The following is a 13810-nucleotide window of genomic DNA, read 5'->3' on the forward strand; positions in this document are numbered from 1 at the left end:
TCGCGGGTGACTTTGAAGTTCTTCAGAGCCCTATTTTTACAACCCCTGCTGTCTATACCACGTCCATTACGGACACCATCATCAATATTGTCACTGGCACCTTCAGCTATGTTGGGCAGAGGGTCGAAATAAGCATGGTATGCTTAGTGGACACTGTCGAAAAAGGCGCACTTCCATTCACAGACGCTCCGTGACTATCAGTCAATAGACGATCGATCATATTCTCCAAAAGGCAGATATTCTCCTTCAGAATCAGAATAGGTGAATAACAGATCCAAGACTTCATCACACGTGAATTTTTTTTTCAACATTTGGTGTATTTCTGCTTCAATTTGTGCAAAACTAAGGCCCGCATCGCTTCCGCGTTATGGAGGAAATGCACGTCTTCTTCGTGTGTTTCTCGCGTGTTTGGTTGAGCTTGAATCGAAGCTCTGGGTGTCAGCCAACTAGTGGTCAAGAGTAGAAATGAGATTTTACACTGTACTCGCGTCTATCGTCTGTTTTATTCAGTAATGACGCTTGTCGCAATATTGCGACATGGGCGGTTAGAGGGTTAAGAGATCCTGCATGCTTTGCTAATCCAGACATTGTATTACGCGATCAATTTATAGAGAATGTGAGGGATGTCATGTTGAAACGGGAGCTAAGACGTCAAGTCCGGCTTCAGCCCACCATTCCTTTTTATGATATTCGCAGTGAAGCCCTTCGCTGGGTACAGGAAGGTGAACACACTAGTCAAAGGCCCCGTGCCCATTCTTTTAGCACCCATGCTACCCCTGATTCTAACGCTGTATCTGCTAAGCCCACCAATGAATTGACAGAGCTGAAAGAATCCCTCCGTAAGCAACAGGCCCAGCTAGAAACCATCTTGAAACGTCTTGATTCTTCCCAGCTGGCCGCTCCATCCAGCCTACGGCCACAGTCCCGTCCACGTTGGCGTTTTCAAACTGATGGTACACCCATATGCTCCCACTGCAATCAGCCCGGTCACATAGCAAGGTTCTGTCGATCCAGGTCCAGTACCCACTCTAGGGTAGAGGCTGTATCTCAGGCCCAAACTCAGCAGCAGGAAAACTAACACCCCCTGGCGTTATGGCCCAAACGTTGGGTGGGGAGCTCCCGGGCTGTTAATACATCACTGCTCATTGGAAAATGTCCTGTAGTAGAGGTCCAAATTGGGGATGTGGGTGTGGCTTGTCTGCTGGATACTGGTTCAATGGTGACGACCATTACTCAGAAGTTCTTTGAGCAACATCTACAGTCGCGTCTCCAGCTTCAGTTGCAGCCTTGCACCTGGCTCAAGTTAAAGGCAGCAAACGGCCTAGAAATACCCTACTTGGGGTACCTGGAACTGGATGTTCACCTTTTTGGACAAACTTTTCCAAAGATGGGTATCCTTGTGGTTAAAACTCCAACCGACCCCAATGCTCAGCCTCATAAGGAGTCTGTCCCTGGCCTCTTAGGAATGAATATAATCCACCATTGTTACCAAGAATTGTTCACAGACCATGGCAGTGCACTGTTCCATTCGCCTGATGTCTAGCAGGCAGGCAAAGCATGGCGTCAAGCCCTATCCCAGTGCCAGCAGCTAGAGCGAGTGTTGGAGAGTGGCCGAATAGGACCAGTGCGTGTGCAATCAGGCCCAGCAATAAGAGTACCTGCAGGATCAATGAAATTAGTCCCTGCGTCTTGTCATCAGGGTCTAGGGCCCACTCTTGCGTCCGCTCTGTTGGAGCCAGTATCGTTCATCGATGGTCACCTTCCTGCTAATTTGCTAATACCAACTGCCTACCTCTCAGTTACCTGTGGCAGTGTCCACGTGCCAGTCGTCAATATTGGGAGCCAGGATCAGTGGCTATGGCCCAAACTCATGCTGGGTGAATTGTATGTGGCCACAGCATCTGCCACTGCACCCTCTGTCCATTTTGAAAGGCAAGCCGAGTGCCATGAGCAAGTAGTCATTATTCAGTCTACTCAGACTGCAAGTGACCCCACTCCTAACTTCTCCCAACTTACCTGGCCTTCTCGATCAGCCCCAGAACAGCAAGAAGCCCGGTCACTGTTAGAAAAACACAGCAGCGCGTTTAGCCTTGGGGACGGGGACTTGGGGTGTGCCACGCTAGTCCAACATACCATCCCCTTGCTTGACCACGCCCCAGTACGGCAGCGATATCGCCGACTACCGCCCTCCCAATACGACACAATCAAAAGACATGTACAAGAGTTGCTGGACCACAATGTCATCAGGCCCAGTTGTAGCCCCTACGCGTCACCCATAGTGGTAGTTAAAAAGAAAGACGACTTTATTCCCCTTTGCGTTGATTACCGTCAACTTAATGCGAAGACACGGAAGGATGCATTTCCTTTACCAAAAATTGAGGAGACTCTCGATGCCTTAAGCGGGGCCAAATGGTTCAGCACCTTAGACCTAGCAAGTGGGTACAATCAGGTCTTAGTCCGTGAACAGGATCGAGAGAAGACCGCATTCTGCACGCCCTTTGGCTTGTTTGAGTTTAATAGGATGCCGTTTGGACTGTGTAATGCGCCAGGGCTTAATGGAACGTATCTTTGGCGACCAGAGTTTTCATGCGTTATTACTGTACCTTGATGACATTGTAATCTTTTCTACCTCTGTCCAGCAACACCTTCAGCGCTTGGAAATGGTCCTAACTCGACTACAGCAACACAATCTGAAATTGAAGCTGAAGAAATGCAAATTCTTTCAAACCGAGGTCAACTATCTGGGACATGTAATATCGGCGTCAGGTGTGGCCACCGATCCAGAGAAAATCCGGGCCGTTGCAGAGTGGAAGAGGCCCTCTACAGTAAAAGAACTCCGCTCATTCTTGGGCTTTGCCTCTTACTACAGACACTTCGTGGCGGGTTTTGCTGCCCTCGCTACCCCATTACACAAGCTGGTTGGGGCACTGGAGGGGACTCAGAAAAAGCCTGGACATCGAGTGCGGGGTCCCTTCGAAACACACTGGAGTAAGGACTGTGAGGAGGCCTTTGTAGCCTTGAAAGACAGATTGATTTATGCCCCTGTGCTGGGATATGCAGACTTTTCTCACCCATTTGTGGTGGAAATTGACGCAAGCCACTCAGGACTGGGAGTTGTGTTATCGCAAGAACGGGACGGGCAGAGACACCCGATCGCATATGCTAGTCGAGGCCTACGCCCGAGTGAACGAAATATGTCCAACTACAGCAGCATGAAACTGGAACTTTTAGGTCTGAAATGGGCCGTCACAGAAAAGTTTCGCGAATACCTTTTGGGCAGCAAGTTCACAGTATACACAGATAACAACCCTCTCAGCTACCTGGGCTGGGCCCCCGGGTGGCACAAGTGAGTGAAGTCGGAGCGTCAGTCTCTTGAAGCACCGAGGACCTGCAAGTACTACAGGCAGCTGACCCTTGCATTGCAGGTTTCATGCGCTTTTGGAGCCAGGACGACAGTACTCCAACTCCTGCTGCCAGCCATTCTACAGAGAGAGGTATTGACCAATTTGCACAATAACCATGGTCACCAGGGTGTCGATCAAACCACCAGTCTCATCCGTCAGCGGTGCTATTGGCCAAGGATGCACCATGACATCAAGAAGTGGTGTAAAGAATGCGAACGTTGTGTGGTTGCAAAAGCTGCTTTACCCAAGGTTAGAACATTCCAAGGAAGCCTACTTGCCACCAGGCCCTTGGAGATAGTAGCTCTTGACTTCACCATACTGGAACGTGCAAGTAGTGGCCATGAGAATGTGTTAGTTGTAACCGACGTGTTCTCCAAGTTCACACAAGCCTATCCCACTGTCGATCAGAAAGCCAAGTCCGTGGTGAAAGTGTTAACAGAAAAATGGTTCTACACCTACGGAGTGCCCCAACGACTCCATTCAGACCAAGGTCGGTGCTTTGAAGGAGAACTTTTACATCAGCTATGCACCCTCTATGGCGTCCGGAAAAGTCGAACAACCCCTTACCATCCTGAGGGAAATGGGCAGTGCGAGCGGTTTAACCGCACACTTCATGACCTCTTAAGAACACTGCCGTTGGATCAGAAAAGGAAATGGCCACAACTGCTTCCCCAGCTCCTTTTTGCCTACAACACCACTGTACATCAGTCCACTAAGTATTCACCCTATGAACTCATGTTCGGCCACTAGCCTCAACTGCCTGTGGATCAGTTGCTGGGTATGGCGAACACCAGCTCCTCTGACATGGACCTAGGGGAATGGATGGTCCAGCACAAAGAGCGCCTGTCTACTGCATACAGTCATGCACGCCAGCAGTTGGAAGCCGCTGCAGCCCAGCGCAATAAAGACCATGCACAGCCTGCCCCCATCCTTCCTAACGGCACACTCGTATACTGCCGGAATCACTTTCATGGCCGGTGTCATGTCGAACTGGGCTACCCGTCGAGTTATGCTACCACGCAAGCGCAGTTGGGGAAAAAAGCGTCACAATCGCTTGTTGACAGAATGACTGTAATTTCGAGCTACCTCAAATGCTCAGATGTGTTTCCCTAGCAACTTAAATGCTTTAGATGTGTTTCCCTAGCAACTGCACTGTAACTTCTGTCGCGCGACAAAGTTGTCAAATTCATTCTGTGGCAATTTGTCGAAGAGGAAAGACGCATCTCTAGAAATAACAGTAAGTTAAATCTAATTCAGCAAAATTAACTTACCGTAAGTGTCCTTATTTACAGTGTATTGTAATAACCTATAGGGTATAATAACATTAATCGTTTTTAAGCTGAAAACTGTTCATTTAAACCTAAATTACGGAAATAAATAAATTAACCCAAGCTTATGAATCAGTGAGGTTAACTACTCAACTTAAATGTAACGATAGACTAGGCTACTAACTTTAACTACCATTGACTTTAGGTCATGGGCTTTCGACTTTATTGACGAACGCTACAAACTAACGTTAACAGTTCAGTGATTTATGGTTGTAAGTTAGTGTAACGTTAACGTTAGCAAGCCAACAGCTAATGTTACATTTGCTCACATTTATGCCTAGAGTAACATCTGTATGCATTTATTCACTGTTTTAAATAATTACAGGTTCATAGATCATTAATTTGATGTCAGTGTTTCATTTTGTGTTAAGTTTATATTAGAAATATCCATAATCGCTAAGTTAATGTTAGTGCAATGACATATCTTAGCGAGGCTACCCTGTATCACTCTCCTGTCTCAGTGTTCCCTCTGTTTTCCCGGTCTGAGCGCGTGCGTGTGGGTGTGCGCGAGTGTCTGTGTTTCCCGCTCCCTCCTGTGTTGTCAGAATGTGTCCATCATGTTTGATGTGTTTGTGATTGGGGGGAGGTGGTGGGGGTCAATGAAGGGATCCTAATTAATTACGTCTCTATAGCTATGGACAAACGGTACGATGAGGTTTTCAACTTCATCCACCATGGATCATATCCAATAGGGAGCAACAAGACTCAGAGGTTAAGTCTTAGGAGTTATGCCTCCAAATTTACCTTGAGGGGTGAGTACATTCATAAACTGTACTATACACTGTTAGACTTGGCTGTACATTCCCAGTTATTTTACACTAAATACCCAGTAAAATACCATGTCATTAATAAGCAGTGTCTTACTGTAGTTTGCTTTGCACTGTGGGCATTAAAATAAAAGTTCATACAATTTGTGGTAACTTATTGGGGGAAATTGTGGTAGTCTACTGTTTACAAAAGTAGCCTACAGTAGTGCTACTGTTGCATTTAAATGTGTTTCTGTATTTTGCACTGAATCATGGGATTGTTGTCATGCAAATTGTGGTGATTTACTGTAAATTATGTAGTTTGTGTTAATCTACTGGTTTACACAAAACAGTGTAATGACGTGCTTATTTGTAACAATGTTGCCTGAGAAAAAGCCATTATCCTGCCTAGACTCCTCCTTTTCAGTCCTGCGATTATTGAGGTAAGTCCCAACCATTATTGTTTCATAATTTTACATAAATGCAAGCCAAAGTTATGTACCACCTACTCAAAACTAGTTTCCCAATCTATAAAAAAAGTGTGTCGAGCAGGTCAATCAGTCAAAAAAAGGTCCGGTTGGTGCATGCATGGTGCAAAGTTGCCACACGGGGTCCCTTTAACTAGCAACCGGTAGCTAGCCACGAACCTGCTAACTGGCGGGTGGTAATACGTTAGGTTGACAACGTTGAGGTTAAGCAACAGCCCGTTTGTGACTGTGTGCAATTTACAGGCAATGTTCCTACTGATGATAGGCCTACGATAGATATATGGCGTAGAACACGGTAGCCTACTTCGACGGATGTTTTGCTCACAGGCCTAACCACGCAACTAATGTAGTGAGACATTTATATCTATCCACGAATGCGACGGAGAAGCACTTTAATCAGTAGGACAACAACTATTCCACCCAACTCTACTACGTAACTTCTTTTGATTCATGTAATATTGTTAACCACTATCGAGTCGAGCGAGAGCATACTTGTCACTGATCACCCAGAGTTACAACTGCATGAAGGAAATCCGCGCCGCGGGCATGCTTTCTCTAGAGTCCAACTACATTAGGTTCTCACGAGATAGATTGTGGTCGCGCTACCTACAAAATAGATTTTTTTTGCGCTTCCTTGTGAGTTTTATACTCTATGACTATGCTTCACGATACGGGTCTGGCGTTTCATAGTTTAATAATACAGATTGATTAAGCCCACATTCGGTTAGTATTACTGTCATCACTGATTGAAAATCAAGAAAAGATGAATAATGAGTTATATTTCGCATAATGTAAGCCGATATTCTTATATTTGGCCTAAAATGAGGCAACCTAATCATGCAATGCATTCTGGGTAGCAAGTAAGCTCATTCCTCTCCATGAACTAGACTGTTTACGTAAAGCACAAATAGCGTGTTGTAGGCTAACCCACCCTGACATTGTAATAGGCATACACATGTTTCACATGAAGATGATCATGAGCCACTGTAACAGAACCCCAACAGCATCAGCATACTCAAGTTAAAATGTTCACAAACACACACACACACACACACACACACACACACACACACACACACTTGTTCACTTTAAATGTTCTGATTCTCTGTGACTTAAAATGTTTTCTTTTTCTTAATTGTTAACCTGTTTTTTTTTTTTTAGATAGGGACACTGTTGTACTGCCCCTTCCTGTTTTCGTAATATAACATTGTTGTATATGTCATTCAAAATAAAGTTCTTGTACTAAAACAAAGTAGTGGGAAATCCTTGGGGGGGGGGGTGGCACCATAGGCAGGCACCATAAGGGCACCATACTTGTTTATTAGGCCTAACAATTCCATAATTGCATAACTGTTTTGTTAAACAGTCTCACCATGTGTTTAATTAATGTTTACATATCTGCAGAAGGACAGCTCTTCTTTGCGGAAACAAGACGAGCTGTCAAAAGTAAAGAAGACACCAGGCGGCTCTTCATAGAGTTTCATGACTCACCATTGGGTGGCCATGGGGGGATCGTAAGGACATTGAAGGCGATGTGTTCAAGGTTTTACTGGCATGGCATGTCTGTTGACATTGAACAATGGGTATGTGCTTGAGCATTTTTTTGTCTTGAACTATTGTTGAAGCTGTAGCCAATAAACTAACAGTTCGTTTCTCAAAGATACTGGAATGTGACAAATGCCAGAAGGTTGGGAAGCCTCTGACCTCTGTGCAACCCTTACAGTGTATAAAGGTAAATTTATTTGTTCTTCAGATTATACAACAACACAACCAATTAAATAATGTTTAACGAGTAAATAGATTTAATTTACGTCAATTCACAGGTGTCTGTTGTCTGGGAGTTGGTAGGCATTGACTTAACGGGCCAACTACCAAAAACCAAGGCTGGCCATGAATACATTATGACAGTCACTGACTATTTCTCTAAATGGGTAGAGGCTTACCCCTTAAGGAATAAGTCAGCAGCTGAAGTGGGAAGGCATCTCTGCAGCATGATATACCGCCATGGCTGCCCCAAAAGAATTCTTTCGGACAGAGGAAGGGAATTCGTAAATGTTCACATGTAAAATACCAATTTCTGCTTGGTTCTGTCTTTTTTTTAAATGTGTTTTCTTTTTCCAGCTCAACACAACCCTTTGTAATTTGTTGGGGATTGAGAGGAGTGTCACGGCTGCATATCATCCCCAAACTAATGGCCTCGATGAGAAGACCAACGATAACATCAAGCGGTAAGTTTCGATAGGCTTGTCACATTAAATTACGTTTCACATTCCACTTTTGATGTCAGAGTAGTCATGACGGAGTCTATTACAGTAAACATTGCATCACAATATAATATCATCGATTGATTGTTATTAAGCATTTCAGTAGTTATTCACCAACAAAATAAAGAAATGAATTCAGTACATCAGTATTTTTCAATAACAAAACTCCTTGTGGTGGGTGGAGCATGAAATTAAAACTACACATGCTTAAGAAAGCATTTGTGTTTGTATATTTTGTGTTCCTTGTTGTATGTCTAGAGCTCTGAAGAAATTGGTCAATGACAAACAAGACGATTGGGATGTGTTTTTGGAAGCAACATTGTTTTCACTTAGATCAAAAGTGCAAACCACAACAAAATACTCTCCCTTTCAACTGATGTATGGGAGGGAGGCAGTATTCCCCTCAGAAGTGCCTGTAGACATGCCGGTCAGTGTCTTTCTAGAGCAGTGGTCTCCAACACGGTGCCCGCGGGCACCAGGTAGCCCGCGGGACGGCTATGAGGCGCCCCCAGCGCACTTTCTAAAAAATAGCCAACAGGTCACCTGCAGATCACGCTCTAAAAACACGCTCCATTGTGAAGTTTTCAATAGATATTTAAGTCTAGACCAGAACCATTTTAAGAATGTATGTAGCCATACATCTGTAACAATAAATTGATATTGGTGATACCTTATAAATTGTAGCTGCGTTAAAATTTAGCCTTTGGCTTCAAATTCCCGTTTCCCATTCAATCTTTAAACAACAACGGAAGCGGAGCGCACACGCTGCTCGCACGCATAGACAGTAAAGGGGAAAAAAACTTGCTTGTCTGGTGTAGCCAATGAAAGCATATCTTTGCAAAAGTTCTGTGGCCATTCCATGTTCGTCAAATACGGTTCTTGCATGATTGTTCAAGGACTGAAAAACAATTGCTTTAGCTCACAGGCCTTTTCTCCTCCGTAGGCAACTGCCGTATAATAGCGCTAAAAATGTTATAGCATGCATGACTGAGCAGGACTGTGCATTACCCTTTTTTGTCAGATCATGGATCATTTCAGGTGTGCAATAACTTTAAAAGGAGTTTTCATATGTTAGGGTGGTGTGGGCGATTACTATTGAAATGTTAAAACCGAATTGTCCACTGAAATCAGAACTTAAACATCCCCTGAATTCATAATGGTGGGTTGGTATAAATTGGGTACAAATTGTAACCCAAATTATTAATTGCACAAAAAGAAAGTTTTTTTGTAAAAAAAAAAAAAAAAAAATAGATTAGATTCCCCATGCAAACTTTGAAATGAACAAACTGAACAAAAATGTTGGTAGTGTTGCATAGGTTATTGATATTAAATTTGAAAATACAGTTGCTTAATATATAAAGACGTATAGGCCTGCACAAATAATGATCATTTAAAAGTAAAAATCACATAGGCCTATTATTTAGGAGGACTACCCTCGCAAAAAAGGGGTGAGGGTATGTTTGTTTTAAATGAGTAGCCCTCCATATGATTTCGGGTCTTCAGGTAGCCCTCATTCCCAAAAAGGTTGGAGACCCCTGTTCTAGAGCATATATAAGTACCTTCACAACTGAAAATGATCCTCGTCTTTTGTATTTCAATGTGCACGCTGACATTCAATTAGTTACACTTTTGACTTGCTATGTATTTTGCTATTTTTTTCCAGCTTTCCAACATTATTCTTCCTGGGGAAGCAAGTTATGGGGCATATGTCAACAACAAGAAGAAGGGGGCAAAGGAGGCAACAGAAGCAAAGGCCGCAGAAAACATTGCCAAGGCACAAGAAAAACAACAAGAGGCGTATGCCAAAAAGGTACACAAAAAGCACCAACAAATTGTGTACTGTGTTGGCGATGAGGTGCTGCTATACAGGGGCGCCTGCAGGAATTAATGCTATGGTACGCACACCCATCACTGACCCCCCCCCCGAAAAAAATGATCTATTCATTTGGACAACTTGATACAGTCCTATACAGGCTAAAGTTACCTTTAGTTTTGTTCTAGCTTACCGTGACGTCTGGCTTTAAACAGCTGTCTAATGCAGTCTAACGTTCTGACAAGCAATTGCCTACCTTGTTCTTGCCCATCTGGAATAACTCCTCTAGCTTTGCTGCATCCATCCTTTCTGTTTTCGTTGTTTAAACTTGTGATATCCATGATGAGTATTGAGTTAGTGAATTAACTCAACAGTGTGTGCTGATAACCATATATAGATAGCCGAGTAAAAGAAAACAACAAGTATCCTATTGCGTGCCTGCGTGCGTATTCTCTCTCTCCTGCTCAAACAAAATGTGTGCGCGTTAATTTTGATAAGGTATTCACTAACTTCAATAGAAAATTGTAAATTGTAGCCTGATGGCATGCAGCTAATGGGAGATACTGTCCATAGTTGGGAAGGTATGGTGGGCCAATTTGGTGTGAATACACACACACAGGAAATTTTCTCTTGGTGTTGAGTAGCCTGATGGTACGCACAGTGCGTATGGACGTACACCTGCAGGCGCGCCTGCTGCTATACAACATGAGGAAGCAGGGAAGGAAGGGAGGGAGAATTGAGCCGGATTTCTCCGGACCTTATGTAATCGCAACACTGCATGGCAAACTTGTCACATTGACAAATTCTGTAGGAATTACTTTAAAAAACAAATATAATGTGGATCACATAAAGCCCTACATGAGGACCCAAAATGACGACAACTCCACACCAACGAGACCTTCGGTCATTAAGTTAACATCTGTTATTCAAGACCACGATGTCAGAGAGGTAACAGCACTACCCGCAAGATGTGCAGCTTAACATGTATAATTTCTTCTTCCTTCATACAATGTATTACCTTTTGTTGTAGTTCAACATGATGTTTAATAACAGACGTAGTTTGCCTTTCATCACATATTGTATTACGTATGTGACGAATAGTCTGTTTTGCATGTTGAAGCATCCACAAGGTTCTGCATCAGTACAGGAAAACATACAAGTAAGAGGTTGTATAAAGTTCTGAAAGTTTGACCTGTTGGTCATTTATTTGGCCTAATTTCACTTTATTGTTTACCAGGGTTCCCACAGATCCTTGAAAGTATTTAAAGGTTTAAGTTTGAAGGGGGGGGGGACAAAACCTTGAAAGCGTCTAAAAATGAGACATAAATAGGTCATGGGTCATTGAAAGTGTTCTAATTTCCATATACTGTCCTTCAGGGACTTGGAACCCTGGTTTGCACAAAGGGGTATTGGCCTGTTCAAACATTATGTGTTGGCCCGTTGGCCATTTTGACCCGTTGGTCACTGGTTGTCTAATGCATTTTGGCAAAAGTATGTGGATACCCCGTCTGTTGGTTTTGATAGGCATTCCCATTGCATTGAGAGGAAATCACCACTGCAATGACATAAAGGAATTATGTACAACCATTTTGAATGTAAATATTAAGGCACAATCAATATGACGTTCAAGTGTCCATCCACTTTTGGCCATATAATACTAAAAGTACAGACAGGAATTTAGATATTGAAAGAAACTGTGGTTTAACATGGTTTTGTTTTTCAGTTCAAATGATGTGGGCTGCAGAATATCAGGACCAAGTGGAAGCAGTTGTTGGACCATACACATTGTATGACTCATCTTTCAGGACTCTGCATGGAAATGAGTGGCTGTCTGATGAGGTGAACATTTGACGAGATGCAGAAAGCACACACTAGAGCCAAAGTGTGGTTCTAAAAAATAAAGACAATAATTCAAGGGTTCTTGTTAACATGATGAACAAGAAAATGCTGTTCTTACAGAGTATCACACTAGTTTTTAACAGTTTTCAACAAGTGCAATCAAAAGAAGAAAAATAAGTTTACTTTTGATTACAATGTTGACAATTTTAGTAATGACCCCTCTAATTGTATATTCCGGTGTAATGCAGGTTATTGATGCATACTTGCACTTGCTGACTGGAAAACAACAGGCAAGTGGGAGTTACACTCATGTAGACGTTATCAGGTGTGTCTTGCAATACATTTAAACATTGTACATGTTAATTGTTTTTAACAGAAACATGTTCACCACTTAAGTGCAATGGTTGCCACTGCATTGTTTTCTGGACAGCTGCAGAAACTCGGAAAGGTACCTTATTTTTAACAGATGTTATCTAAAGGTCCTGATCAACCATAAGAAATTGAATTGAAACCATTGCTCATAGATGAAGTTTCCCGTGGAAAACCTGTGGTTGTGCCCTGTGAACGTCAGAGCTCACTGGATTTTAGTGGTCGGTTGTCTTTCATGTTGCACACTTGAAAATAACAATATTCTCAATGTCCTAAAGTCTACAGTGAAAGACACTTGTCTATTCAAACTTACATGTTAACTCACAGCGTTCTTTGTTCTCTGTGTAAGTGTTTCTCTATTGCTAATATTGTAGCTCAAACTGCATTATCCCCTAGTTTATACTGCCACCTAGTGTTTAAGAAATTCAACAGCATGTGTGAGTACGCAAATAAAATAAAAGAGACAAAGAGGGGTGTTAGGCACGAAGCGATTCAACCAATCATAATCAAGGACTGGAACTATCCATTTTATAATCAAAGTTAACTTCACATGCATGAATTACACTGATTTGGGTTCAATCTGTGTGCGAGCAGAGCTCATGGTCTAATTGTAGAAAGGCAATTATTGAATAAATATAATGTCTATGACAGAATAACACAAAGTATTTTATACATGTCTTAGATTGTCAACCTGCCTGCCAAGGTCCTAGTATGTGTCGATCCATTGGCAAACGAAGGTGCCTATCAGCAAGGCCTGCTACACAACTGGAGGTAATGTTTGTGATAGTTTAAAATGATCAAGTTTATCATGACTAATATAAGTTCTTCTTAAGCTTTCTTTGTACCTATTATCTTACACCTGCTAATTGTTAAATTGTTAAACACATTTTCTTGCTGCTATTAAATACCATATTTTGTGTTTTTTTTTAGTCACAACAAAGAACTTTCTTAAAGAAGATTGTTGATTGTGGAGACCAGGGATGGACAGTGCAGACTATGCAGCACAACAAGCAGGAAGATTCCTGCAGCTGCGGCATTTTAGTATTGATGGTAAATACTTACTACCCTAGTATTATTGTTAGGCATTGCAATAGCTATACTGTTACACAATTGCTATAAGCTTAAAATGCTATTTGCAGTTTGCAGAAAACTATCTTCAGAAGGGGGAGATCAATGTGGCTTGTGCCCTGCTTCAGGGCAAAGGTCAGTGGCATTGAATACTGAATAGAGCTGAAACATCATGGAATGTAACCTATGCTTATTATAGTAGGCTATCTAGTATGCGTATCTGCTAGTATCTGGTAAATTACATTAATTTTAATTTGCACATGTTGATATGCATTTTCCCTGTTTCATACAACGTAATAATGACTACTATTGGCTATATTAAAGTTATTTATGCACGTTAAATTACACTGCTAATAACTACAAATGTAGACATTTGCCAAAATGTTCCATTTTGTTTGATTTTTCTTCTCTAAATATAGTTTTTTTGTTCTTTTACAGAATGCTGTCCTCCATCTCAGGCATCCACCACTACCAGCCTAGGTCGTCTATGA

General features: G+C 42.4%; 1 long non-coding RNA gene across 1 annotated transcript; it reads left to right on the top strand.

Moving 5' to 3' along the window:
* The first annotated feature begins 12944 nt into the window (after positions 1-12944).
* LOC143140283 (uncharacterized) lies at positions 12945-13425 on the top strand. Its single transcript, XR_012990618.1, has 3 exons — positions 12945-13022; positions 13193-13301; positions 13391-13425. It is a non-coding gene; the product is annotated as an uncharacterized LOC143140283 (long non-coding RNA).
* The last annotated feature ends 385 nt before the right edge of the window (positions 13426-13810 follow it).

The sequence above is a fragment of the Alosa pseudoharengus genome, unplaced genomic scaffold (assembly GCF_046254945.1).
Source record: "Alosa pseudoharengus isolate Yale_2024_CS ecotype anadromous, Long Island Sound unplaced genomic scaffold, YU_APseudo_1.1 YU_APseudo_1.1_scf_23, whole genome shotgun sequence".
NCBI classification, from domain to species: domain Eukaryota; kingdom Metazoa; phylum Chordata; class Actinopteri; order Clupeiformes; family Clupeidae; genus Alosa; species Alosa pseudoharengus.